The 25693-nt window shown below is 39.7% G+C and overlaps 1 protein-coding gene across 1 annotated transcript in view; it reads right to left on the reverse strand.

The window, feature by feature from the left end:
- Positions 1–25693, reverse strand: part of LOC122766985 (glucosidase 2 subunit beta-like) — a 124022-nt gene that overhangs the window by 38654 nt on the left and 59675 nt on the right. The window lies entirely within an intron of this gene.

Raw genomic sequence — 25693 nt, forward strand, 5'->3', positions numbered from 1 at the left:
GTTAACTGCCGTAATGTGCATCTTGGTGTTGTGAAGAAAATAATGCCAGAAGTGGCATCGGTGCCAAAAACTAAACAGATGAAGGACAAATTAGCTTGCGCATTAGGATCTTGTGTTCCTAATAATGTTGATTGGACCCAAAACTGATTAAAACCTGCAAGCACTGCAGAGTCATTTGATACGAGAGTAAAATATGACTAAACACATCCCAATTGGTCAAAAACCCAATTACATCTGGCTTTGAGGGTTTTTTGACCAGTGGGAATGGGGTGCTATTATCACTTGTGGTCACATTTAAAAAAGTGACTGACACCACAGCAGAATTAAACCTGATATAGGGGTCAGAGACCTGGAGGTAAAAATTAAGGCAGCAAACAGGAATTGAGAGGATGAAAAGACTTCCACTGTTTCACTGTCTAAGGCAGATGGACCTAGGGATTTATTGGGTTTTCTAGCAGTTAACAGGTTTGTCTCCGTCGTTGAGGAAATTGTCGTCGGGGTCTGCCACCGTGGCAACACAGAGGACTGCGTATGCGGTAAGGACTGTGTGGGAAGCTGTCATAGCCCTGGCCTGAATACCAATTAGCCTGTTCTTTGCATGTGGTCTCAGCTGGTTGCCCATAAAGATACCCCCCACACACAGTAATTCCCTCGGCACCTATTTCTCGCCGAACCCAGTACAGATGTGGTGTGTCCAAGAGGCAAGCTGTGATTTTCCATGCTGTAATGGCTATTTTTATAGCAGAAAGATGGGAAGATCTGTCCCCAACCCACCTCTAATTCTTTCTCACTCCCTCAGAAAAATTGCACGCAACAATATTCTCTCCTGCCCTCTCTTACATACTATCAGTTTCCCTCTCATGGCCTATTTCTCTCTCTCTCTCACACTCACACTCACACACATGCACGCACACGCACACCATCAGGCTAGCCAATGACAAAAGGAGACATGGAATCCCAAGTGGATGACATTTGACCCCTTGCAGCAGCCCGGTCTGATATGGAGAGAGTGGTGATGGTGAGGAGGGAGCTTGAGGAAGGAAGGAGGAGGAAGATTCGGGTAGAGCAGCCATGCGTACAGAATTACCCAGAGCAGTGAGCACAGGGCGAGTAAAGCCTCCTGGATGGTCTCGGCAGCACCAGTCAGGCCGAGATAACCTGAGGCCGACGTACAGTGTGCCAAAAAGACCTCATGCTTATGGTCTGATGAGTGGCTGTACGGTCAATGGATGTCATGGCTTCACAATCAGAACAAGGATAAATTAATTGTGAGAGCCTGTTTTGTATATGCTATGTGTGTGTGTGTGTGTGTGTGTGTGTGTGAGTAAAAACCAAATAGCATCATGGATCACTTCAATAATTAGATAAATGGTTGTCTCGGCATTTTGGGGGCATTCACGTGGAAAAAGTAGGGCACATGACTTTATGTTGAAGCAGAACTGACCAGGGGATGACATTGCTGTACTGTATTTCCCTTTTAGCACTGCATGCTATAAAGAGGTCTGTAAAATCACAGAGGCAATGGACAGAAATAGAAAGGGAAGAATGCACTGTGTAGTACTGTATGTGCCACACTTTTGTTGAAAATCTCCTGTGCATACATACCTTAAACTGGAGAGCACAGATGCTCCGTTTATGTGCAAATGGATCAATAGGAAATGTAATTTCTCTGCAGCTCTAAGAAAAGAAGCCTGGCTGTCAGTGCAGCAGCCATGCTTAACAAAACAAAGGCAATGCAGTGAGGACACCCTTGAACCTCACTCTCTCATAAGCCACACACACCTTCAGTATGATTATGTCAAACTACCAGGCACATGTAGGAGTTTGCTTTGTTGCCTGCAAAAGACTGCTTTATGAAATAAAGATCGACAGAGTGTTTAAGCTTCCATGTTCTATTCACTCTCACTCTCAACTTCTTTTATTCACGCCATCCATCATCCCCTTCTCTCTTTTTATTTTGACTTTAACGTTCTCCTCGCCTTCAGTTTGTTCAGCATGAGCTCCTCAGAGTCTTCCTGTCACCCCAACCCCACTCTCACTGCTTCCATTTTCTCCTTTTTCCTTGTTGACTGACAAACTTGATGTTACTGCAGAGAAGAGAGTGGGGGAGGGCTAAAATATAGGTTGAGGGATTCTGTAATGAAATGTTTATGGTAGGCTATAACGGTGAACAAGACGCCTTTCAGATAGTGTCAACAAGGTTGGCGATAGCATTAACAGCCACCTGCTGTCACCAAACACTACAGCCTTGAGGTGCAAATTACTCCTCTTTCTAAAATAAGCTACTTTATGAAAGATAAACTTAACAGAGCTAATAAAGACATTAAAAGATTGCATTTTAATAATAAAAGCTGTGTTTGCAATTACCAGAAGCAGAAGTTAAACATTTCTTTTTCCTCATGTTTCTCTCTTGATCTGTTAAATCTCACAGAAGACTCTGAGTCTATAGCGCAGGCTAGTGGGAGTTGAGAAGAGGTCAATCTTGCCCCCTGCATAATCGCTGTGTTGGAGTGTCTGATTGTATTAGAGGTGAGTGAATAACAGTAGCTGGCAGAAATAGCATCATGTTTTGAACTATCAGTGCAATTCATAGCCGTGTGACTGACTCAGTTTGTATTTATTCTCCCACACTCTTCTTTTATCTACTGTGGTTGAAGGACAAGCGCGTCAACTCATTTAGCAGAGACTGAATTTAGTAATGGGTCCATTCACTGCACTGCTATTATATCATTATATAAGCCAATGCTGCACATGGCATGACAAGGACCACACACCATGTTACATGATCTTCAGAATGATCAAAAGGGTCCAGTTGTAGTGTTTTAGCTGCTAGGATTATACACTATAATCACCTTGCATTAGTTTGATTGATAAGATCAATCATTTAGGCGTCACTGGTTGCAAATAACATTGATCAACATGCAAGAGTGTTGGTTTTGTCACTGGAACAATTAATTAATCAATAAAATCTTTGTGATGGGCAACTTACACAATCGTAATGCTTAATTATTTAAAAAGTAAGGAGCTCAATCAATTTCCTTGGCAAAAACTGGTTCTAAAATTTAGGACTTGCCGATGCAATATTCATTATAATTATTTGTTTGATACTGGTCCAAATTGCTGGATTGGATTTTGGAGAAAGACAAACAGAAAATCCAATATGTTGACTTATTTTGAGTCAAAAGATAACAGAAGCAAAAGAGATAAGATAAGTTTGGATAAACAAAACAAAACTGTATCAGACTGATACCGGCTCTGTAGATATACTCAAGTTCTGTGATATTAGGGTTAGACATGAAAAAAAAACATTCTCATACTGAAACTACAAGGGCAGCTGATTAGCTTATCTTAGCATAAAGACTGAAAAAAGACAAACAGTTGGCAAACAGTTGGCCTGGATCTCAAATGACATTTGTGATGAGAGTTACACTAGTTGTACAATAAACAAAGATGATCCTTGCTCCAGGGTATTTGACAGAACCTCAGTCACATGCTAAAATGACATTAACCTCTTTTTGGGAGCATCAAACCCCACTGAAGTGCATCACCTCTAAAATTATTCTAATTTTAACCCAAATCTAAGAGGAAAAATATCACATTTTGGTTGGGTGTCATGTGCTAGATAATTAATGGGGCTGGAGCAGTAACTTCTTGGGAGTCTTGTCATCAATTCAAAGTAGCCAGGGAACCAGTTGTGTCACTGCTCGAACTAATTGTCACACATAAGACCCTTTTCTACTCCTTATGCATCATTAGTATACTAAACCTTCTCATTTCACACTAAGCAAAAAGATTATCAAAATAAAAAATTATCAAAATATCTTCTCTTATCTTCTCATTTTATATCTTAATGTGTAATCTAAATGTGACATTTTAAAAAGGAAAATGAAACACATGACTTATTTATTTGTAAGGTGTTAATGTGATAATAGTATTCAATTCATGTAATAGAGTAAAACACATGGAAATGCAGCAGCCAAAGTCAACTGCTCATATTACCGTGATAATGCTTAATCACAACTTAACATTTAAAAAGAGATGGGGGCACAATGAGCAAAATAAACACTCTGTGAATGTGGTGTGTGAGTGCACTCTGCAACAACTGGGTGCTGTTTATGAATATGTATGATGTAACAAAAGCCTTGGAGCTGACCTACTTCTGCTCATGACTTGGTCCCCTTCCGGGGTTACTCTGTCATTTTGCAACCTACTGTAATAGCAGGCGGCATGCAACTCTCATGTACAAATCAACATGCTTTGAAACTGACAATCACCATTGCTGAAGGAAGGAGCTCAGTAAGCGCAGCTGCTTGTAGGAACAGCCAGGGTCTGGTAACAACAGTTTATTTATCCATTACATGCATAAAGACATGAACATTTTGGCAACTTTATAGTCCTTTTGTTTCCCTTAGTCTGTTTTATTGTTTGTTATTTTTGCTTCCCTAACTGTCGACGTCAAGATCACGACTGTCAAAAGTCTGTCTGAGTCGTTATAAAAGAATAAACATCTAATGTTTGTACTCAAGTCATGTGAAATAAATGCAAGGAATTAGAGTAAATGTATGATGGACAAGTACAAACAGACAAAAGTGAGCTCTCGACATAACTGGGGCTGCACACTGGAGAGCACTCGTCTGCACCATCTCATAAAATATCTTTATCTGGGATCATCTTGGTACATTGCCAAACATGGTTAGCTTCAGGAGCTGGGAAAGAAAAAAAAATCTATTTCAGACAACACAAGAGACAGAAGCTGGCAGTTATTCAAACCACACTTCCAACATGAGTGAAAATGGGCCGATTTGGTGTATCTCTTGAATTGGTGCAATCCAATACAACCCTCCTGTGGCTATCAAAATGCACAAATAAGGTTGAGAGAGGGTGAGAGGCAACAGCTTAATGTAAGAAGAAGGAAAATGTAAAACATTCTATAACAAAAGAAAGCTCTAGACCCTTTCATTCCGCTCCCCTCTAGACTCTGCATTGCTTGCTCCATCGAACTAGCACTTGAGGTGAGCACAATTATGTCTCAAGGACGCGTTACCCTCAGCCGGGGTCAGGGGTCTCGATGCGCACTGCGTTAATGGCCAAACCCATCCTGCTTAACATTTCACATCTAATTTTGAAAGTGCTGAACAGAGCCTTTAATTAACATCGGCCCTTGCCAAGGTTTTGCAAACCTGCCAGAGCACCAATCCCTGTGCTCTCTTACACACTGAAGCTCCGCTGCCAAACATGCCAATTCATTTGTTGAGTGCTGAGATGCATTGGCTTAGAAAAGCTCCCTGGTCACCCCAATGTGAACTGAGGGACACATTGAAGACTCTGTATGTGGGAGTTAGAGGTGTAGGAGTGTAATTTTTGTAGAGAGACTGCATTTCTAAGACAAGATGATTGTTAAATAAGCAAATAGTTTAAGTTCAGCAGAAGGACGCTATGCAGAGTATTAAACTACAATTATTATTAGTACAGAGTGATTATTACTCTTTACTGTGCGTGTAGTGATGTGATTGCATTAGATGAACAAAAGGAAGAAAAACAGACTCAAAAAATGAAAGTATTACTTTAACAGTATTACTTTACACTTTATGACTATTGTCCATGCAACTTTATTAGTTTTAGAAAATAATTAAAATCTAACCAAGTTTAATTAATTTGCACTTTATTGTAGGTTTGTGCCAAACATTTGCACATTTCAATAACTGATATTTATTGAATGTCTAAATTGATTGAAAAACTTTCTTTTATCATAGTTGTTTGTCATGAGGCAGGTGCTGGGGTGGCCACTAAGCTCCTCCTGGAAAAGAACATGAAATGTGTGTACAGATCCATGACTGAATTGATGATGGAAGTCATTAGGTTCTGTGTTTAACTAAATATGGTGATAATATGTGATATGAATGCTACAGTATACAACTGTTTGTTACACTTTCCCCTTCTTCCTTGGTTTAAAGTAAAAGTGTCCCAAATGGAGCTGGAACTTATTTCTGGTTATTGGTGCCCATATGCACACAGCTCATGTGTTTGTACTACATAAAACAGCAGCATCTGAACAAGTAAAATGACAACAATAACACCCTGGACTGTACCAGTAGAACTTCAGATGGTCAGATGCTTGACCTATATGGAAGACTCAAGAGCATGATAGTCTCTTCTTTCATTTAATAGTTTGACAGCTTGAATCTACAGAAAAGACACATGATATTCTCTCAAGGTCATGGTTTTTGGATATACTTGCATTATGCACTATGCATTAGGTTTTCCAGCACCGTCTCAAAACAGAGATGGACGTCAGTTTACCTAACAAAGACAACAACAGGAAAATGGTTGGTGCCTGGTTGGAAGTCAAAAGCAAAAGGAAAAACTGTTCATCAAAGAATATTGTGTGACCTCAGAAAAAGTTTTCACTGCACCTCAACCATTTACAGAAAACACACATGCCACTATACTAACATCAGACAAGTGGAGGATAGCACACAATGTGGCCAATCTAAATTGCAGTGTGCTGCTGGACTCCCAGTGACACTCCCCTTACACCGAGTCACTGAATTACAAAATGGGGGGGAAAAGAACCTCACTGTGCCTGCATGAAGCTACATCCCATAAGCTCATGCGATGACAAATCTGGTTACGGGTACACATTTAACTAGCAGGATATGAGCAGGTTTTGAAAAAGGTCGCTCGTAGGGATTGTGAGAATGGATCCAGAGTGTCAGTTAACTGTTTTAGAATCTGTGGCAGACATTGGCTCGGGTTGCACTAAGTGGTTACTGGGCAGCTCAACCAGCATCATGGCCCAAACCAGCAGCGTTAGCACTGCGGATGGCACGCGCTCTGTGAGAAACAGATGAGGCAGCACAAAGGACAGAGCCGACAAAAGCAAATGCAGTCAAGCTGTAGCTCAGCAGGCACCAACTGAAATAGGACCTGTGATGATAGCACCACGGACAGCACCAGTTTACCCCATCTAAGTCAGCACCATGGAGAGTGCTTGCTGAGCAGGCACCAAAGAAACTAGAGCACACAGAAAAGGCTGGGATAATAGCTGCAACTACCCTAACACTCTGCTGTGCAGTTCAGACACACAGTGCGTTTCCATGAACAGTTGAGTCAAGATGCAGTTGTAACTCAGCTACGACATTTAATTAAACTACTGTCCTTGTCCCAGTATACAAGTGCTAGAGGGGAATAAATTTATTGAATGAAGTCTGCCTCCAATTCAATAGGTGGCAACATATAGCCCTTTTAGCTTAGCTCATTATTAAACAGTTTCCAGTTGACCTATTATGCCACACACCTGAACAACTTCAGCTAGTGGTGAGTTGGTAGCATGTCAAGCGCAATTCCATGAACTTTAAAATGTGAACTTCTTTGAGCTGAGAGTATTGCTTCAGTCTCGTCAGACCAAAAATGTACCGGCCTGGATTTGTTGGGATGTCTTCTTCTACTATTAAATGGTTTCTTCTTTTATTGCAGAGCACCAGGGCCAGTTTGGGTTTGTTTGGACATAAAATACATGAAATGGTAATTCTACTCCCATTCACATTAGCTGGGAAATTTTATTTAGTACAATTTCCTTTTAGCCATTCCTCATTTGCACCACATCTGACTTAAGGGCAACACCATCAGAAGAAGAGCCCCACAGAAAAAACAGTGATGTACTCTAAGCCTATGTGTCCTCCCAAAATGGAGGCTTTTCATAACATGTCAGACCAATTACAGAAGTAAAAGGTGAAAGAGAAAGACAAACATGCACTAACACACACACAAACGTGGACATGTTGACACATAGACACAACTGTGCAGTGAGATAACAACAAAGGAAGCAAATGAGTGCAGCAGAGAGTGAGGGGGAAGGGTGAGGATATCTGGGTGTGTGTATGTGAGTGCACCAAGAGGCATTATGAAGCCTGGAAGATGTTTTTTTTGTTTGTTTTTTTTCTGGAAATTGGCTGCTTTGGAGAGGCAGCACCTGTTGTTGGACTAAACTGAACATCACTGACTGTGCAGCGCCACTCTCGGCCCAGTGAGGACGCTGCTGAGCAGTAGTGACTTCCTCTAGCTTCGATGCCCCTGAAGGAGGGGGGTTAGTGGAGACAATGTGCCTTATACAGTACACATGCATACATATTGACAGCGTATGCGTGTGGTCCTGACATGCATTTTCTCCCTGCATCAGTCTAATCGCGGGGGTGGGGGGGTGCAGAGGAGAGAATGACAAGTGAGAGTCAAGTTGTCACGCTATGGCTTCATGGCGGTGCACTGTGGGATAGCTCTCACTGGCCCTGGAGCAAAGCTCTTTATAGCAGCATGCTTGGTTCTGACACTCACTCACAAACACACATTATGAGAGGATGATGGCACTGCACCTGCATGCACTACACCCGGCACACAAGTCTCCAAAACACAACGAGCAGCACTGGATATTTTATGCGATGCACATGCTTCTGTATACTGCATTCGTGACCACTTTCTACATCAATGATGCATAACTGTGGGCCATGCTTTACTAAGTTATGTCTTTCAGTGTGAATACTAAACTGTATAATACTGTTACTCTTGACTCATGATATTTATAATGTATGGACAGTTGTTTTCAAATTACACAAGTGCTTCAAATTAACTGGTTTTTTTTAATTACTTAAAGGAGCAGCTCTTATTTTTTCATACTGCATCTCTAGACAGTTCCCTCTGCCTCATTTACTTTTACAACCATGCTCAATCCCCACTGGGACGAGCATGTTACCTCCTTCTCTCCTGGCAGTGTCACAATTATGATCAAAAGCTGCCTGTAAGTGTGTGCAGCTTGTGTTTGTTAGCGTGTGTGTGCGTCAGGAACAAGTGTGGACAAAACAAAAGGCAAAGCCAACACCAATCTCTCTTGTGTCAGTTAATTATTTCCAGCGCTCAAGACGTTGTTACGGACTGAAGACGCAGCTTAAGACTTCACTGAGGACACTGCTTTGTGAAGGCACATCGGCCCTTTATATAATTGTAGAACTAGATGCAAGAGATGGGACTCTGGCTACCAACACTGATACAGCAGACACAGCCTGATGGCAATTATTTAGACGTCCACTTGCTAATTATAATAGAGGATGACAGGTGCCCAAAACAATTTGAGAGCAAACTGCCTGTGAGCTTCTGCGTGTGATTGTCTCTGCTTATAGTTAGAGATAAAGATAGCCAGTGCAATGTCTCATCAGACAAACGTCTCTCTTAGTTTTCAACTGGACACCAACACTCCCAATGCTTTCTGAGGATTGTGTTACCGAGATGCGTGTAGGTTTCTCTAGCTACCAGAAGCTAATTGTATCAGATCTAGGAAGGTATGAATCTAATTATGACGGTGATTCACAAACTTAACCAAGAATATCTCATGAGCATTCAATGTTATTTTGACTTTTCACTTTTCCAATTAACACTATAAAACTGATATTGTGTTTTTAAATAGCTGTTAGCTTTAGCTATAGCTGTTATTTTAATTAAAATAACAGCTTCGGGAATCATTTTGATGATCTGATAGGGAGAACGGTGCCTCTTTTATTCCAGCTATGCAACCTGAACTTCAGTCCACAATGAGATGGCGGGAACACTGTGAAAAGTGTGTCAATTAATTATAGTCACAGACTCAAACTGACACAATCATTCAATCCGGTAAAACATCAAATATCTGCCTTCATCTCAATCTCATCTGCTTCCATCTATTTGTGTGGCCTGTTTACTGTTACAACAGTGTATCCAGAAAAGCCACAAACTGTTCTTTGAAACCAAATAACGTGCAAGCTGCAGGAATAGGGTGGACACAAATTAGAAGAACCATCCCCTTTTATCTGCAAATGTTGGAGTTAAAAATATACAGCCTAAAAGCACATTAGACTATCTGAAGTAATTACCATGTTGTCCACTGGAAACATTTTAATTGTCCTCTTGATATTGGGAAAATAAGGCATTGATGTTTACTGTGAAAATGGAGGAAACAAGCTAAAATCCTCCTGAGTGAACAATCAGAGAATAACAAACAGATCTGCAGACTCTATTAGCTTAGCTGTTAGCGCCACCCGAGTGAAGCAGTTGGCAATCACAGATGACGTAACAGCGATCAACCACATGTAACAAAAAATTAAAGTAATAATAATGTTATTATTCAGGGAATGTTGCAGTATTTTGAAGGGACTAGAGTGTCATATTCGGATGAACTTGATTTTTGCAACAACGAAAAAAAAGTCATAACCCTAATTTGAATCAGATAATTGAAATTAATCCAGCAGAATTGAAAACAAATCTGTGCCTACTTGAGTGGCAGTTGACAGTTTAGTTAGAGTCACATGCATTATGCTACTACCTGCTACTGTCACCTCAAGCCACTGACCAGAGGACGAGAGATAACAACCACAGAGGCCAGCGATGGAAATAAGCATTTATACAACAATATACCCCTAACAAAGGTAGAAAAGAACATTTAAAATATATTACCCACTAAAATGTGCACAGGAGTAAGTCACGCACATCTCAAACATCAATCCTTTCTGTGTTTTTTTCCATGCCTCTATCTTTTTCCCTTTAAGTCCTGATCAAACCATACAATCTAATATGTGCCATCTACTCATATCTTTACACCTTTGTCACTGCAACACACGCATTCAATATACATCAAAGACACACACATACAGTTATCCTCTAGAAGTGGAGGGGAGACACTGAAACCTCCCATGGGACTGAGTAGACTTGGGGAGGAGCTAGCAGAAGGTAGAGGGTATATCCAATCACTGAAATCAAGACAGTTGACTGGTGAATAATGAATATAAATTGAATGCTGGCTTCCGCTGTGTGTGGCTGTGGTGAGGAGAGTGAGCTAATGCATAGCTGATGATGTGAAGGGGTGATTGTAGGGTGTGTTTTTACACACACTTAAGACAGGACTATATTACTGTCTGACTGTCATTTTGTCCACGCTTCTTGCCTGTACAGTGTGTGTGTGCTTCTGTGTGTCTGCGAATGAGGCCTATTGACATCCTCCACTGTGACCCTCTGACTCCTGACAGCTCCAATCAGTGGGATGAGTGAGAGGCAACGGGAGGGGGTGTTAGTCCACAGAGAATGGTTATGATGAGGGTGTGTTTGTGTGTCGATGAGAGGGTCTTGTGTGTGTGTGTGTGTGTGTGTGTGTGTGTGAGTGTGTGAGAGAGTGAGAGAGATAGATAGATACAGACAAGGAAGCTCAAAGCATATAATTCCACATAAGAAAGCAGGAAATGTATTTTTTTCATATGGCATACAGTAGACAGTAGGTAACTCAGGATATGATACAAGAAACATGTGCCAATTTACAAATATCAGAATACAGCCGTTCTGTGATGTATGACAGGAGAGTGATGGAACAGTGCACCATGATATCGGTCTAACTTGAGAATACAAAATATCCTAAAAAAGGTCCAAATGCAGGATGATTATCCTGCGTTAAAATTCTTCTGTTACCTCCGCTCAAAGCTGCAGCTTATCCATAATCACATCTCAGTCAGGACAGTAATATATATCCATAATTATATTGTATCTAATAATATCTAATATCTAATATCTAATACATATCTCCCCCAATAAATGTTTCTATCTGTGTAGTGAAAAGTAAATTAAGACATATAATTATGGATATATATATATATATATATATTACTGTCCTGACTGAGATGTGATTATGGATAAGCTGCAGCTTTGGGGGTGGAGTGGCTCAGTGGTTAAGACCCTAACGGGTCAAGTTATAATAACATTCAAAAAGATAAACATTTTAGCGAAGAAATCATTGTTAAAAATTCAAAAGTTTTAATTTTGGTTCATACTTGCAGTGTATGCTAGAAATGATGGAATGAGGATGGTTGTTACAGTGCTATGACGCACACATTGTCATTTTTCACTCTATGTATTCTAATGTAACCACCATATCCACTATATGCTGTTTACTTGCCATGTATCAACGTCAGTTTCTTAGTGTCTTTGTGCGCCGCCTTGTGTTTCAGAACATGTTGACATGCCACACACAACCGATGATTAACACCTCTGTGACTGTTTGCAGAGTGTGTGCGTGAGTATAAACAACTCAAAGGCCTCCATGTGGAAAAGAAAAAAGTGCATTTTCAACACAATTTAGTATTTAAATATAAAGCCACTGGCTCCGAGTGCAACATCATGCAACATGTCACCTCCCATTAAGCTGAGAATTATCTATTAGCACCATTGCCTGCACTGTGGATTGGGAGAGTCACATGCCAAACAGTCCGACCTGACATTTTCTATTAACAAGATCCAGATTTAGAATCCACATTAGTCCCTACATGATGCCAGTCGCCTGTGTGAATGAGAGAGAGGAAAACCGTTGCACTGTGCTTAACACAAACACATTCCCAGATGGTTTTCTTCTCCACTCAAGAGGAGAGCAAACCCACTGCCATTCGCGCACACGTATGTGTGATTTTTAACACACAACCGAAAAGGAGGGGGCGGGGGGGCGGTGGGACTGTTTTCTGTCGGCCTCCTTCAGCCAGTTAAGCCACTCTGAGAATTCAGGCTCCCATTACAGTTATCCTGCCTTAGAGTTGTGTAGACAGACAGATCCGGCTACAAAGAATGTCTAAACATTATTTTTCTTTCGACTTGTTTGATGTACAAGTGCTAAGAAGTTGGATGTATAATGTTAACACTCACAGAGCTGTATATATTTACAAAACACTACGTTTCAATGGTCAAGGGATCACAGCCATTCACACCCCTTAGGAGTCTACAGCAATACTAGCTACTATGAGGCTGTAGTTTTACCCACAAAACTAAACATTAGCACACAAATGATTGCCAAACTCAAAACTATGGTATCACATTAAGCATGATAATCCTTGCTTATTGACAATCAACAAAATATGCAGCTGAAGCAATAGAGGAACAATTGAAGTGTTTGGGATTCATTGCCTGGAAACCTTGAATATCTGCAAAAAAAACATTGTGCCTATCCACCAAAGAGACATCTTTCACTGGATCAGTAACTACTTATAATAAAAGCCAGGTGTTGTTTTGGACTATCCTCTTTGATATACTTTTGCAGTAATAGATCAAATGGTTGTTGAAACACAACACAAAGGATTAAGGATTGTCCACCTTAGGGTGTCAGTAGGGTTACTTTTTTGAGGATCATAACAACCTCTATAAAATGACATCATGGCACTCTCATTCAACACTATAAGGTAGTGGTGGATAACAGTATAAAATAGATTTGTTTGTATGGCGAGCGAAAACATTTCCAATAATCTCTAAAGCCATAGAAATCTGTGTTTCTATTTGAGATAACTTCTATTTTGGTTGCCTGTTAATGACGTCATCTGTTTTACTGTTTTTGAGATAATGTTCAGGACAAACCCCCGATAAAATGTCTAAGTGAGGAAGGAAATATTTGATACTGCTAATTAGTCAGTGCTAGTTTATTGTGTATTTGATAACAATGGTTCGTAACTCATTGAAGTTAGCAGTGTGTTCTGCTGCCAAAGCTCTCCCAGCAAAGCACAAATGCACAGGTGAACCAAATGAGACAACAACTCCCATGATCCTCATGATGTCATGGCGTTTGGTTTGATTGTTTTTTCGAGAAATCTATAGCAGCAAAAGTAACATACCGTGCATTTAAAGAGCCATGAAAAACTTCATGTTGCTTCACATTTTTTGTCTCTCCTTTTCAGCACCATAAAAATAAATCGTGTTAACGTGCTTGCTGACCAGGCAGCCAATTCGAGTAAAGATTGAAAGGGCAAAACATGAAGGAGTGTGATTTATGTCTAATCACGGCACTCACACTTTCATGACGCTATAGCTGCACTTTCATTTCAGAGGGTAGTTTGTTACGCCTAAAGAGCCCTGTAAAGGTCTCATGCTTCATGCAATGATATAGTAAAGGTACGTGGGAGTCGTGATGCAGCGCCACTCTCTAGGTAGGCCCGCTTCCCGTTTCTATGCGGGCGAAACTGAAGTGTGTTCCACTCCAGGTCTTTCATGAGCAGTTTAATATATGTTTCTGCTGCATGACATATCAGCCAATAATAGGCTTTCTGTTGTTTACAACTACACACAATTTTTTTTCCCTGCCAAAACTAGCAGGCTTACAGGTTCTCTTTCGTAGGAACGTAAAAAGCGTCACATTATAAATTCCCTGGTCTATTATTACCTTTGCTGTAATGACACATCCCACACAGCCAGTGCCAAAGAACTCCGACTGGAAACAGGCCCAAGGCACTATGTTATATCTTGCTAACCGCATTGTAGTGATTGAAATCTGAAAACGAAGTGCAAGACCTAATTTTTCTTTTCGCTCCGTAAGCCACACTCACTCACCCTGGTTTCGCTCATTCACCCACGTGCACGAGCTCCATCTTTTGCTCTTTAACACTTGTTGGCTTGCCGGTGGCTTCAAGAGCTGCCTTAAATGTAATAAATTATAGACTTCAAGACATGATTCAAACGAATACGATTCTTTTTGAAGAATGACATTTAACCTTGGACAATATGGCACCAGCGACATAACTTTGCATCCCATCCTGGTGATTATAATTACAATTGACAGATCTAACCAAAATGCGCACATCATTTTACATATCATTAAAAAGCAGCATCATTTGTACTACACAGTGTTACATTATTTGTTATTCCCCTACCTCTCATACACCATCTAGTCCCACCTGCATTAATGTCTCATTCATATGTATGTACTATCATGTTTTGAAATATCATATCAGCATGGTGCAGCTTCCGCCGTCAATGCAAGCAGCCACAGTAAAACGGTAAGTCTCAGCTCTGTGCATGAGAGGATATGAGTCAGTAGAAGACAACAGCATAAACTGCACAAATATGATTGACTTGTCTAATCCAATTATATTAAGACACCGTTGTTCATTTAAGATGTACATTAAGCTCCAATTTGAAGACTATTTTTTGATTAGCAGACAGCAACAGACTGATTCCTGTGTCTGTTGATTTGTGCTGCATAACATGATTCATGCACCGTCAATCAAGCTTGACTTGGAGGACGGCACTGTTGCTGTCAATCGCTACAACCCCAACATGCAAATCGCATGGAGCCACATCTTCACGTATAGTGTGTGTGGAGTTTGCACATCAGTACATTGAGCTCGCTTACATTTGTTTATCCATAGTTGTATTTAACAGCCCTGACATTTACCAAAATTGATTTCCTTCACAGCCTTGCATTTGTTTGAACATACAACGGCGATGACTCTGTAATCCCATTTTAATTAGAAAGATGTAGTGAGCACGCTAAGCTCACGCGCTCTATTCCCCGCAGCGATGCCACACTGGCAAGGAATCAATCACCAAGGCGCCGGTTGCCAGGGCAACGAACAGGGGGCTTCTGCACTGCTGTCTAAGTGGTAAATGATTGTCGGTGTAACTCATTGGCGGATGTGAGTGAGTTTTTATCCATCTCTCTCTCTCATTCTCTCTTCTTTCACCCCCAACCCTCCAATCCTCCAATCCTCACATATCCAGAGAGTTAATTAAAAGCAGACAACATGAAATAAATCTAAATCTGAGTAGAAATGAAACATACAGTACAAATTGAATTCTCACGTCAAGGGGTTTCAGGATGGGTGGATAGGTGGGGGGTGGCAGAAAGGCAATAGTAGTGAAAAATTAATATGCAGAGTGGGAGAGGTGTGAAATGGAGAAAAACATACACAGGAAAAGGCTGGTGAATGGAGGGGGAGGTGTATAGAGGCAGGTAACTCCAAAGGAAGGCATCAGTTTACTCATGACAGATTTCAACTTGGACACCCTTTTTGCAAAGCCTTGCATCAGGCCTAAATCTACTACTTCACTATTGGTTTCACCACTAATATTATTTTAGTTACTTGTCAGGCTGATGTTAATTGAAGTTTGCTGCACACCGACTTTTTTACATATTGCCTGAATTTCCACTTTATTTTTGTACAGCGGGAGGAAGCAAAAACATTTCAACTAAGCCTTTTTCCCAGCACCAAGGGTTACAAGTAATTGTAGTGTACTTTTATGAAGACTTAAAAAAAAAACCTGCAAGGTCATTCAACAAACTATCAAGCAGCTGAATTAGAAAATATCACAACATCACATGCTTGTCGTGCACAAAAAACAAGAATGGCTGAGTGGCAAAACACACACAAGGTCAACACTGTGATTCACGAGCGTGGTTTTTCCTAAAGAAAACAACACCTCACCACCACAGAGGGAGAGGTGACACTTTCAGTTGTATTGAAGCAACAAGTGACCATTCCTGAGTAAAAAGCTCTGAAGGAATCCTTTGATAGCCTCCAATCTCTTGACCTGCATATACAAACGACACACTCCCTGTGAAGATTAAGTTCTGTTGCACTCCAAAGGCAATGTTTGTGAAATATTGGGGAGGTGAAACTGCTGGGAAAGTTGATAAAATACAACTCAGCACAACACAGTAGCCCCACAAAGAATTTGTCATTTCAACATTTTGGGTTTTGTCGGAGCTTGTGCACAGCATAATGTTTTTAGCATTGTGACTGAATAAAATTGAAGACAGGAACTGCAGCTGTTTATATTCAGTTTAACAATGAAGGGAGCTTTGTGGAGGAAATCTACCACTGAATGTTTCAAAGGACCAACAGCGAATATGTCCCAAACACTCTCCCTCATTCTCTCTGTGCGTCCCAAATCTCCATTGCAGTCCAACTGCTGCTACATGAAGCTAATGTAGCCATGGGCATCTTTTCTTTTTTTTTGTATTTCGCTAGATCATACAATGACAATTTCTGATGCAGTCGTCGTCCAAAAATATCCAGTATAAGCTCTTACAATGCATCACACTGGAAACAGGAAACAAGCCTAGCCCCGTTAAAATGGCTTTATATAGCTTTAGTTCATTTATTCCCAAGTGAAAGCTGCTGGATGGGCTAACAATGTATAGTTGGAAGAAATCATATATACACACCACCTGTGCGCAATAATGCCAAGAAATAAAGTTATCCAGCCAGGAAGATGTCCAAAATTGTAAGCATTGATCAATGCCACACCACACTTAGCCTAGCTTAGCATAAAAAGTGAATATGGGGAAAATCAGTGTGCACTGGCAGAAAAACATGTCTACCAGAAATATCTGTATCTGTTGGAGTAAATTCTATGAAACTGATGTAAATGAATTGACGTTTGAAATGGGATTTGATGGTTAAAAAAAAATTATGAGGACTGAGTGATGAGACAAAAAAACATCACTATAAAACTTTCAAATCAGTTGGTACTGATAATTACCACTTCAAAATTGCAGATATTTACAGATGCTCGCTTGCTCCTGAAGGAATGAAGAAAAAAAAGGATAATTGTGGTTCTAAACTTCTTAAGAGACAGAACACACAAATCTGAGGCAAAACACTCATAGCAATCATGTGTTGTGTCTCAGCGTGTTATATAAATATATATATATATATATATATATGTGTATATATATATATATACATATATAAAAAAAGATATATAGTGAACTTTTGTAACATTGATATTGATGAAATTTATAACACGATATATGTATATCTTTTGACTTCTGACATTTGGCTGGATTTTGAATATCCAGAGTCATTACCAATTACAACCAGTTGACATTTATCTGTCAATACTAGGACCCACTATGGAATATCTCATGTCAACTTGTGTGTGAGATGATCGGCAAAAGTTTACAGAAATGGAAAATGTCTGTTGCCGAATCCCCCAGTGGAAAGTCTAAGGTTGTCTGTGTTGTGAAAATAGCACCGTTTTACAGCACTCGAGATTTCTTGACCCAAACTACATCTCCCCAAACCCTTTCTAAGTAGAACACACATCACACTGGCCTGAGAATGAAGAAGTGTGCACTCCAGCAAACTCAGGTTGTCCATCTGGCAGCAGGCACTGCCTGTCTATCCACTGGGATCATTCCGTCCTACTCTTCTGCCTCCCACCACTGTCTCTCCAATTAAAAGTTACACATCAGCCTCAAGTCTGAGCCAGACTTCCAGATGGTTGGAATGATATAGCAAGCTTTTCTTCTGTTGCATTGTCAGTGGAGAAATCAGTTACCTGTGAGTCTATTTTCCAAAAGTGCTGTGCAGTTGGGTGGTTGGCGGATGCTTTGGGAATTGAGCCGAGTTCTTGAGCGTAGTTAACTCCCCAAACACAGCTCTGTACTTTTAGACACAGCATTGAAACTGAGCGAGGATCTGCAGATTTCTAATGTTAATGTGAAGCTACGGTTTCTTTTAAAGACTTTACAGGAGACTCAGCAATTTTCAGTAAAAAAAAAAACAAAAAACAATCATTCACATTTTTTTAATGATTGTTTTTTTGTTTTTTGATGATCTTATCATCATCATCACTTAGACACTCAGAATTAACTGACATTTAAATGTCAATCCCAAATACACATAATCATTTAAACTGTATTCCTTTCATACTGTAAAGAAAAAAAATTATCAATCAAATATAAACATTTTATGAAATATTGGTTTATACATCAAATATATGTCTGAGGTATAAGCCGGCATGTGGAGAGACTCTGAGGGCTTTAAAATGCAGACAACCATTGAAGCATCTTTTAGCACAAGTTTATTTTCTGCCTAGCTCTGAGGCGTTAACATACATGAAGCCGCCGGTGACCGCAGATCACAGGGAAAGCATGTCAGCCTTTATTTTACCATCAGAGCGACTAGTACATGTTATCCCACATGCTTAAGTGCAGTTGACAGGTAAATCCCATGGCTGAGCATTTCTACCGCTCTCACGCTTCCTCGTGAAAGTCTTTCCGTGTAGGAGCGACCATTCGCGTCTCTCGAGGCCACCAGACTGCAGCTCTTACAGAATATAGAATCAAACTTAAACAACTGAGAACATAATCTTGGAAATCATAGGACGCGCAAAGACAGTAGCACAGCCATCATCTTCTCAGTGTAACCACAGCCAAGCCTTCAGAAATGAAATGCATCAGCTCCAAAATTACACTGCAGTTAACATCAATCAAATTTGGGAGACAACTTATGTTTTTTAAGTATCATTATAAAGCTGGCAACAAGCTGTCTCTCACACGAATATGGTGGTTTTATTATTATTATTATTATTATTATCATTATTATTATTATTGTTATCATTATTCCTGTTCCAAAAAACTCTGACAGGCACATTTAATGATAATTGTATCTGCCAGTAGACCAGCTTTTCAAAGCAACACAGGAATTCAGTAGAATTTAATCCAACATCTTTCTTGAACTACCTTCCAGTCGCCTGCTGCCAGGATGGATTGTAACAGAACGTGCCAGCCTCGAATGGTCAGACTGAATATTGCTGTGGTGGATATTACAAGAAAGCCAAGAGATGAGACTTGTGTGGAAGGAAACAGAAGATTCTTCAAGCAGAGGCTTTAAAATTCTATCAAGGTCAGAACAGAAGCCTGTTTGAAAGATCAAAAATGGTGAATTTCCAGGAAAACAAAAATAATTGGTTAGTTTGACTATGATCCAAATGAATATGTGTACAGTATTACTGCATCAATTGGTTGATTTTCTTAATTGAAGAGATGGTATATATTGTCTTATTATTCTCAATTATGTCATATTGATCATATGAAACCAGCAATGATCAGGCTCAATATGTTTCAAGTGAAGTTCTGGAGCTAGCTGTAGGCAAATGGACTCATGAAGATGACCATGACATGATAAATGAGAGCCCTCACATGTGTTTACAAGTTAAGCCTCAACATTAGATGGCTCAAGGTGGCATCTACAGTATTACCTCACTGTTGCATTTCACATATAAGTCAGTTTACACACACCTTCACATTGTGTGATTTTGGGCTCAAATCAGATCAAAGATGGCAAATATGAATCATCACAAAAGTGTGTTGTTTTTTTTTAGATTATACTGTGACATATTTAGGAAAAGCAGGCTGTGTGCGAACACCTGTAAGCATAACATGATATTTTGTCACGCAGTATAGCAGTGTCATCCTCATACAAGGACAGAGGTCATTTGAAGTTTTCGACCACTGCTACCGTTTCAGAGTCACAAATCAATACAAACTGACACACCAGCATTCAGCAGGCCAGGATCTCAGGCAGGAAAATGTGTCAGTGGTCATCTCCTTTGTCAAGATCATTACCTGCCAGATGTGGACAAAAGGTGAACTGTGTTGCTGAGCTTCAAGTTATGTCGCCATAATAGTTGCTAAAGCAGCACGGCGAGTAGTGAGGGGGAAAATTCATGCCGATAACTGAGAGCATAATGGTCACTTCCACCCTCTGTGTTAAACATACTGTAGGTGGGCACGTCCAGGGACTCTACAGAGGGGAAGACATTGAATGACAGGCTGCTGCAACATACTCCATGATGATTACGACTGAATGGATAAAAATGCAAAAACACAAAACTCTTTGCAAGGATTACATTTACCACACTAGATGACCACCACTAACAGCAATGTTTACACTTGCAACCTGCAGGGCTAGAACACTAAGCAGCAAAACAGATTAAATGCCCCCATGGCAAGAACCCCAGATGGCTGATAAAGGCTTTGGTTTGAGTGTGCCATTTGTATTGTGGTCATTTGTTTCAATGCAAAGAATAATTGTTTGCAAACGTGCAACTCGAGAGCTTGACATTATATTAAATTATAAATGACCTTCGGGCAGCTGCTCTTTTCATTATGTAGATTTAAAAGTTACATTGTGTCCACATCTGTGGGTACTAGGGTTGGAAATTTCATGATTTTTCCTTGACCTGTTTATATGCACGTAAGTCAAGGACCTTGCTCTAGGGAAGCTGCCATCTTGAGCCACCGCATTTTCTACAGCAGCCTGAAAGGACAAACCAGTAAGAGTATGTGTTTTGCATTTTAAAGTTAAAGCTGAAGAGAGGGCTGAGCAGAGGAGTCCATTTGTTAAAACCTGCAGTAGATGTCATTGAATTGAACTGAATTGAAGTCTTACACACTAGACCAGCGGTGTAAAACGTACGGCCCATCGCCAAAAACAGCCCACCAGAGGGTCCAATCCAGCCCACAGGATGATTTTGTTTTTTTTTTAATTTTCATACAATTCTAAATTTTTCAGTGTGAGATACCTTTTGTTGATCCACTGTGATCTCTATGTTGTAATGCACATGTGTAATTATGTTGTGTTGTAATGTAACAAAGTACAAATACTTTGTTACTGTTACTTAAGTCCAAATTAACATATCTGTACTTTACTTTATTTAGATTTTTCTAGCAACTCCACTACATTTCCTCTAACTGTCTTTGGTACTCGTTACTACCAACTAAAATCAGAAGAAGAAGAGTTGGTATTATGGTCTGTATTTATACAGGCTCCCGGATTAAAATTAGTTTGACACCCCTGCACTACACCTTTATGTAAATACAAGAAAGCACTGCAAATACATGGATCACAACCAAATTCAGAAACACAACACAACAAAACAAATAAGTCTATATTTATCTGTACTCCACTGAAGCCCAAACAGCCAGATAGGGGATAATGACCATTACCAAACTAAATCACTTCATACCAAAGATGACCAACCATTTTAAAATCAAAGCTATTTACCATCTCCTGGAATAGCACAGTGGTCTTTGTTGTGCCAGTGAGAAATGGAGGTTGAAGCAAAGTTATTTATCTCCATTGAGTTGGAAATTAACTTCTGCCTGCTAGCAGTTTGACCCACTAAGAACCCTGCTACTCTGCTGACCACTCAGGCAACGTGTGGCAAAAAATAGCATAGTATAGGGTTTATGACTGGAGCAGATTAGCATCACATTGTTGATGTGACACACATTTCCCAGCATAAAGGAAATAAGAGTGTCCTTTAGCTAACAGGATAAGAGATGTAACAGAAGGGAAAAAACAGGTTATTCATCTGACAAACGAGAGCAAGAATGTGCCAAAATTGCAAAGATTTAAAGCCTAAGTAAATACTTCAGTAAATGTGATCCATTTTACAAGTAATAATAATTACTGTATGCTGTAAGAGTTTTATACATATACAGAAATAATTTGGGCAGTCTGTCCAAATAGATTTGCTCCAACCATTTTCTGTTTTAAAGCAAAAATACAGCAAAAATCACCAACTAGAATTGTGTTTTGACAGATTTCACACAGAATCGCAAATAAATTCTGAAGGTATGAGAAACTGTTTTCATGTGTATGAAGGCACATAAAATCCTCTGTTAAAATAAACGTTTCAAAAACTGTTGGCTGACAAGCTCTGACACAACAGGACCCAGTTCAAACCAGCCATGTTGATGTTAAAGTTCTCTCATATTTGTATATCACTAAGCAGACATAAATCAGGTTGGAATTGGTGTCGGGGACAATATTATGGGGTGTAAGATCCAAGATAAACTGTAGATAAACATGTTAAATGTAAAATCAAGGAAAACAAATCATTTCAGGACAGAAATCAGGACCTCGGCGAGGGGTGTCACACGCATTGTCAGTCAGGGGTCACAAACATCAGCAATCTGATCACAAGTGGGCCGAACGAGTAAAAATAATAGCATAATGACAAGAACTCCAAAGTTTTCCCTTGGTTTTACATTTAATGAATCACAAAACATATTATGAAAAACCTGACAATGTTATGCTTAAGTTTACCATTGCCGAACACATTGCAACTTACAGATCACAGTGGATCTATAAAAGGTACAAAACATTTAGTCACAGGTATCTGGAACTAAAAATTCAAGTATTTCACATAATAGAATGCGTCAAGATCTAGAAATAATTTTACTGCACATATACAGTATGTAGTATTTCTGAAACAAAAGTGGGAGCTAATAAAAATGTGACCCCAGGATACAAATTAGGAATTACTGTATGTATAATTGCATAATTGTAGATGATTATCTTCAATGCAGTGTTAATGTTCCTGCTCTGCTTCTGGACAGAGAAACAATTGAGACGTCTAATCTTATAATAATATGAATATGGCTACAATATGGTTGCCTTTGTGTGAGCTCTGCTAAATTTCATGTAGCCTTAGAGTAATCCTGCAGAAGTCACTCAAATCTGGATTGTGCAAAATTACGTTGATGCCAAATTCCAATAAACACAGTCTACATGGATGATTCTTATGTTTTTCTCTGACATTGTGCTAGCTAAGTCAGTCGTGCCCATTCCAATGCACATCTCAATTGTAATATCTGTCAAACGTTTTTGCAGTATGTTTTCACCGTATTGTGCGGCTCTACCTCCGAGAATTTATGAGAGGGGATAATTGTTGATGTTCATACACTCACACTAGCAGCAAGACTAGAATCACCTGGAAAAGTAGAGAGAAATCAATACAACAGGGCTAATTGGGCTCAAAGCAGGGAGTCAGGAAATGGTCGCAATTCATACCGATTTCTGCAACCCAAAGATGATGAAGAGCACAAATCGAAAAATGACAAGCGAGAATATGCAGCTCCTAGTTAGCAATGGGGGAGACGCAAATCTGTAAAGTTACGATTTATCTGCTTCTCATCTATTCTTCAGATAGTCAGTATAATAAATATAGATTTATAACCATTTTAACAACCACATTTTTCATTTTTACCGCATGTTCTGTTTTATATATGTATGATCTCAGGTCTTGTTTAGTCACAAAAAATATTTTAGTCACTTATTCTTTTTCAGTGGCTTGTCTGCTAGAGCAGAAAAACACCTCACTGATTCATACATGTCAGTCAAACTATCATTAGCTGTCCACCTGAAGACTTTAAATGTGGAAGTATTTATCCGCCAACACCACCTTGGATTTGTCATTGATGTAAAAGTATCTACAAGTTCACACTCTATAATCCTAACAAATAATTCAAATATTGTACTCAAACACTGCCTGTGTAGTTATTACAGTACAAGACTATAACGCCAACTACAATACTTTGTTTTCAAGACTCTGGTCTACAGACACATTTTGGGTTTTTCATTGTTGACTGGCGGAGTAAAAGCTGTACAACTACATGCTTTTCCCCCTAAACACAGGCTTTGTAGGCATTTTTATAGAAGGATAAGCCGATAATATAAGCACACAGGCAGTCCGTCTCTTTTTTGCCCCACCAAAATTACATGTCATTTAGCAGACGCTTTTATCCAAAGCGACTTACAATGGAATTGAATCTAAAGCTTTGTGAAGCTGAGAAACAAGCAAGAAATTGTCTGACACCCTTCATTATCTGATTCTAAGGAGAAATACTGATGTGGATGTTGGTGTTTTTATGCATATAGTGTATGTCAGTATCTGTCTTTGGGATTCTCTCCGTCTTTCTCTCCCTCTCTCTCAGACTCTGAATCAGCAGGTCCCTTCAGTAAACAAGGCTGAGTGATTGTTGGATTTGCATATTCCTGAATAAATTATATTGCATTTCTGCGATAAGCAGTAGACTACTGTTTAGTCGCTTTTCCTCCTCCTTTTCTGCTTCTTCTCTACACTATTCAGCACATGCTGCCACGAATTAACCCTGATCATGAGGGACCACGGCGAGTGAGAAAGTGCTGCTCAAAATTCATGTTTTCAGTGGTAGGAAAAACGATGCCACTGGCCCAGACTGCCAACTGCGTGGATGGTTAATCAGGCCTGATGATGCATGCCTATGTCCGCCACCAAGGACAAGATGGTAGTGACGCTCAGCAGTGTGAGATGAGCGGCAGAAAGCCTGGGAGAAGAGGGGGTGGAGATGAAGGAGACTCAAGCTATGAAGAATCAAGACAGTTAAAGAGATGAAGGTGATGAGGAGAAGAGAGGAGTCACAAATATCCCATTCCCACTGGTCAAAAAAATGGTTTAATCTTGTGTTTTGTGGGAGACCAGTGGGAGAGGACTGGGCAATAATTCAATAACAATATATATTGTTATATAATTTCCTTATACATCAATATAACAAAGGTTCAGAATATATTGGTTTAAATGTTGATGTACTGTGTGAACACCCTTAGAGACACAATAATAACTTGTAAATGTGTTTTGCGTTCATTCAACAAAGAAGGTTACTCTGGGCCAAAATATAGATTTTCAATTATTCAACATATTTTTGAGAATAATAATCAGTATCGACTGATTCAATTGTTTTTATCGTGATAATGTTTTGGCAAAACTGCCCAGCACTATGTGGGAAGATGTTTAATTGGCATTCAGTCTCGGGTATAATGACTTAACAGTGCACATGTGTTTTTTTCCACTTCTGCTCTGATCATCATTCGTGTGTAAACATGCCACATGTCTTCTTTGTCCACTTAATATTTGACAGCGATGCAAATTCCGGTGTCATTTTCAGCGCAACATTAAGTGCATTCACCTTCAGGCTGTTAGCATAGCCATTAGCTATGGCTGGTCTTTTTAGCGACTTAATATTGTTCACTTGCCATGTAGGGACCAAAGTAAAAGACACAAAAATGTAACAACAATAATATTATCACAAGGCTCCATTTTGGTGGTGGTGTTCTTCTTCTGCCGGGACTTTAGGTTTAGCATGAACTGTGACATCACAAAGATGAAAAAAAAAAAAATCCACAGGACAGAATAACTCCTGCCAATGGGAATGGTGCTAATCCCCTTTTATTTTTAGAGCATGCTCAAATACAAGGTACACTTGCTAAGTTTAATGTGAAACAGGCTAAAATGAGTATTTGAAGGACAAGAATTTGTA

Source organism: Solea senegalensis, linkage group LG3 (assembly GCF_019176455.1).
Source record: "Solea senegalensis isolate Sse05_10M linkage group LG3, IFAPA_SoseM_1, whole genome shotgun sequence".
In the NCBI taxonomy this organism is placed as follows: Eukaryota; Metazoa; Chordata; class Actinopteri; order Pleuronectiformes; family Soleidae; genus Solea; species Solea senegalensis.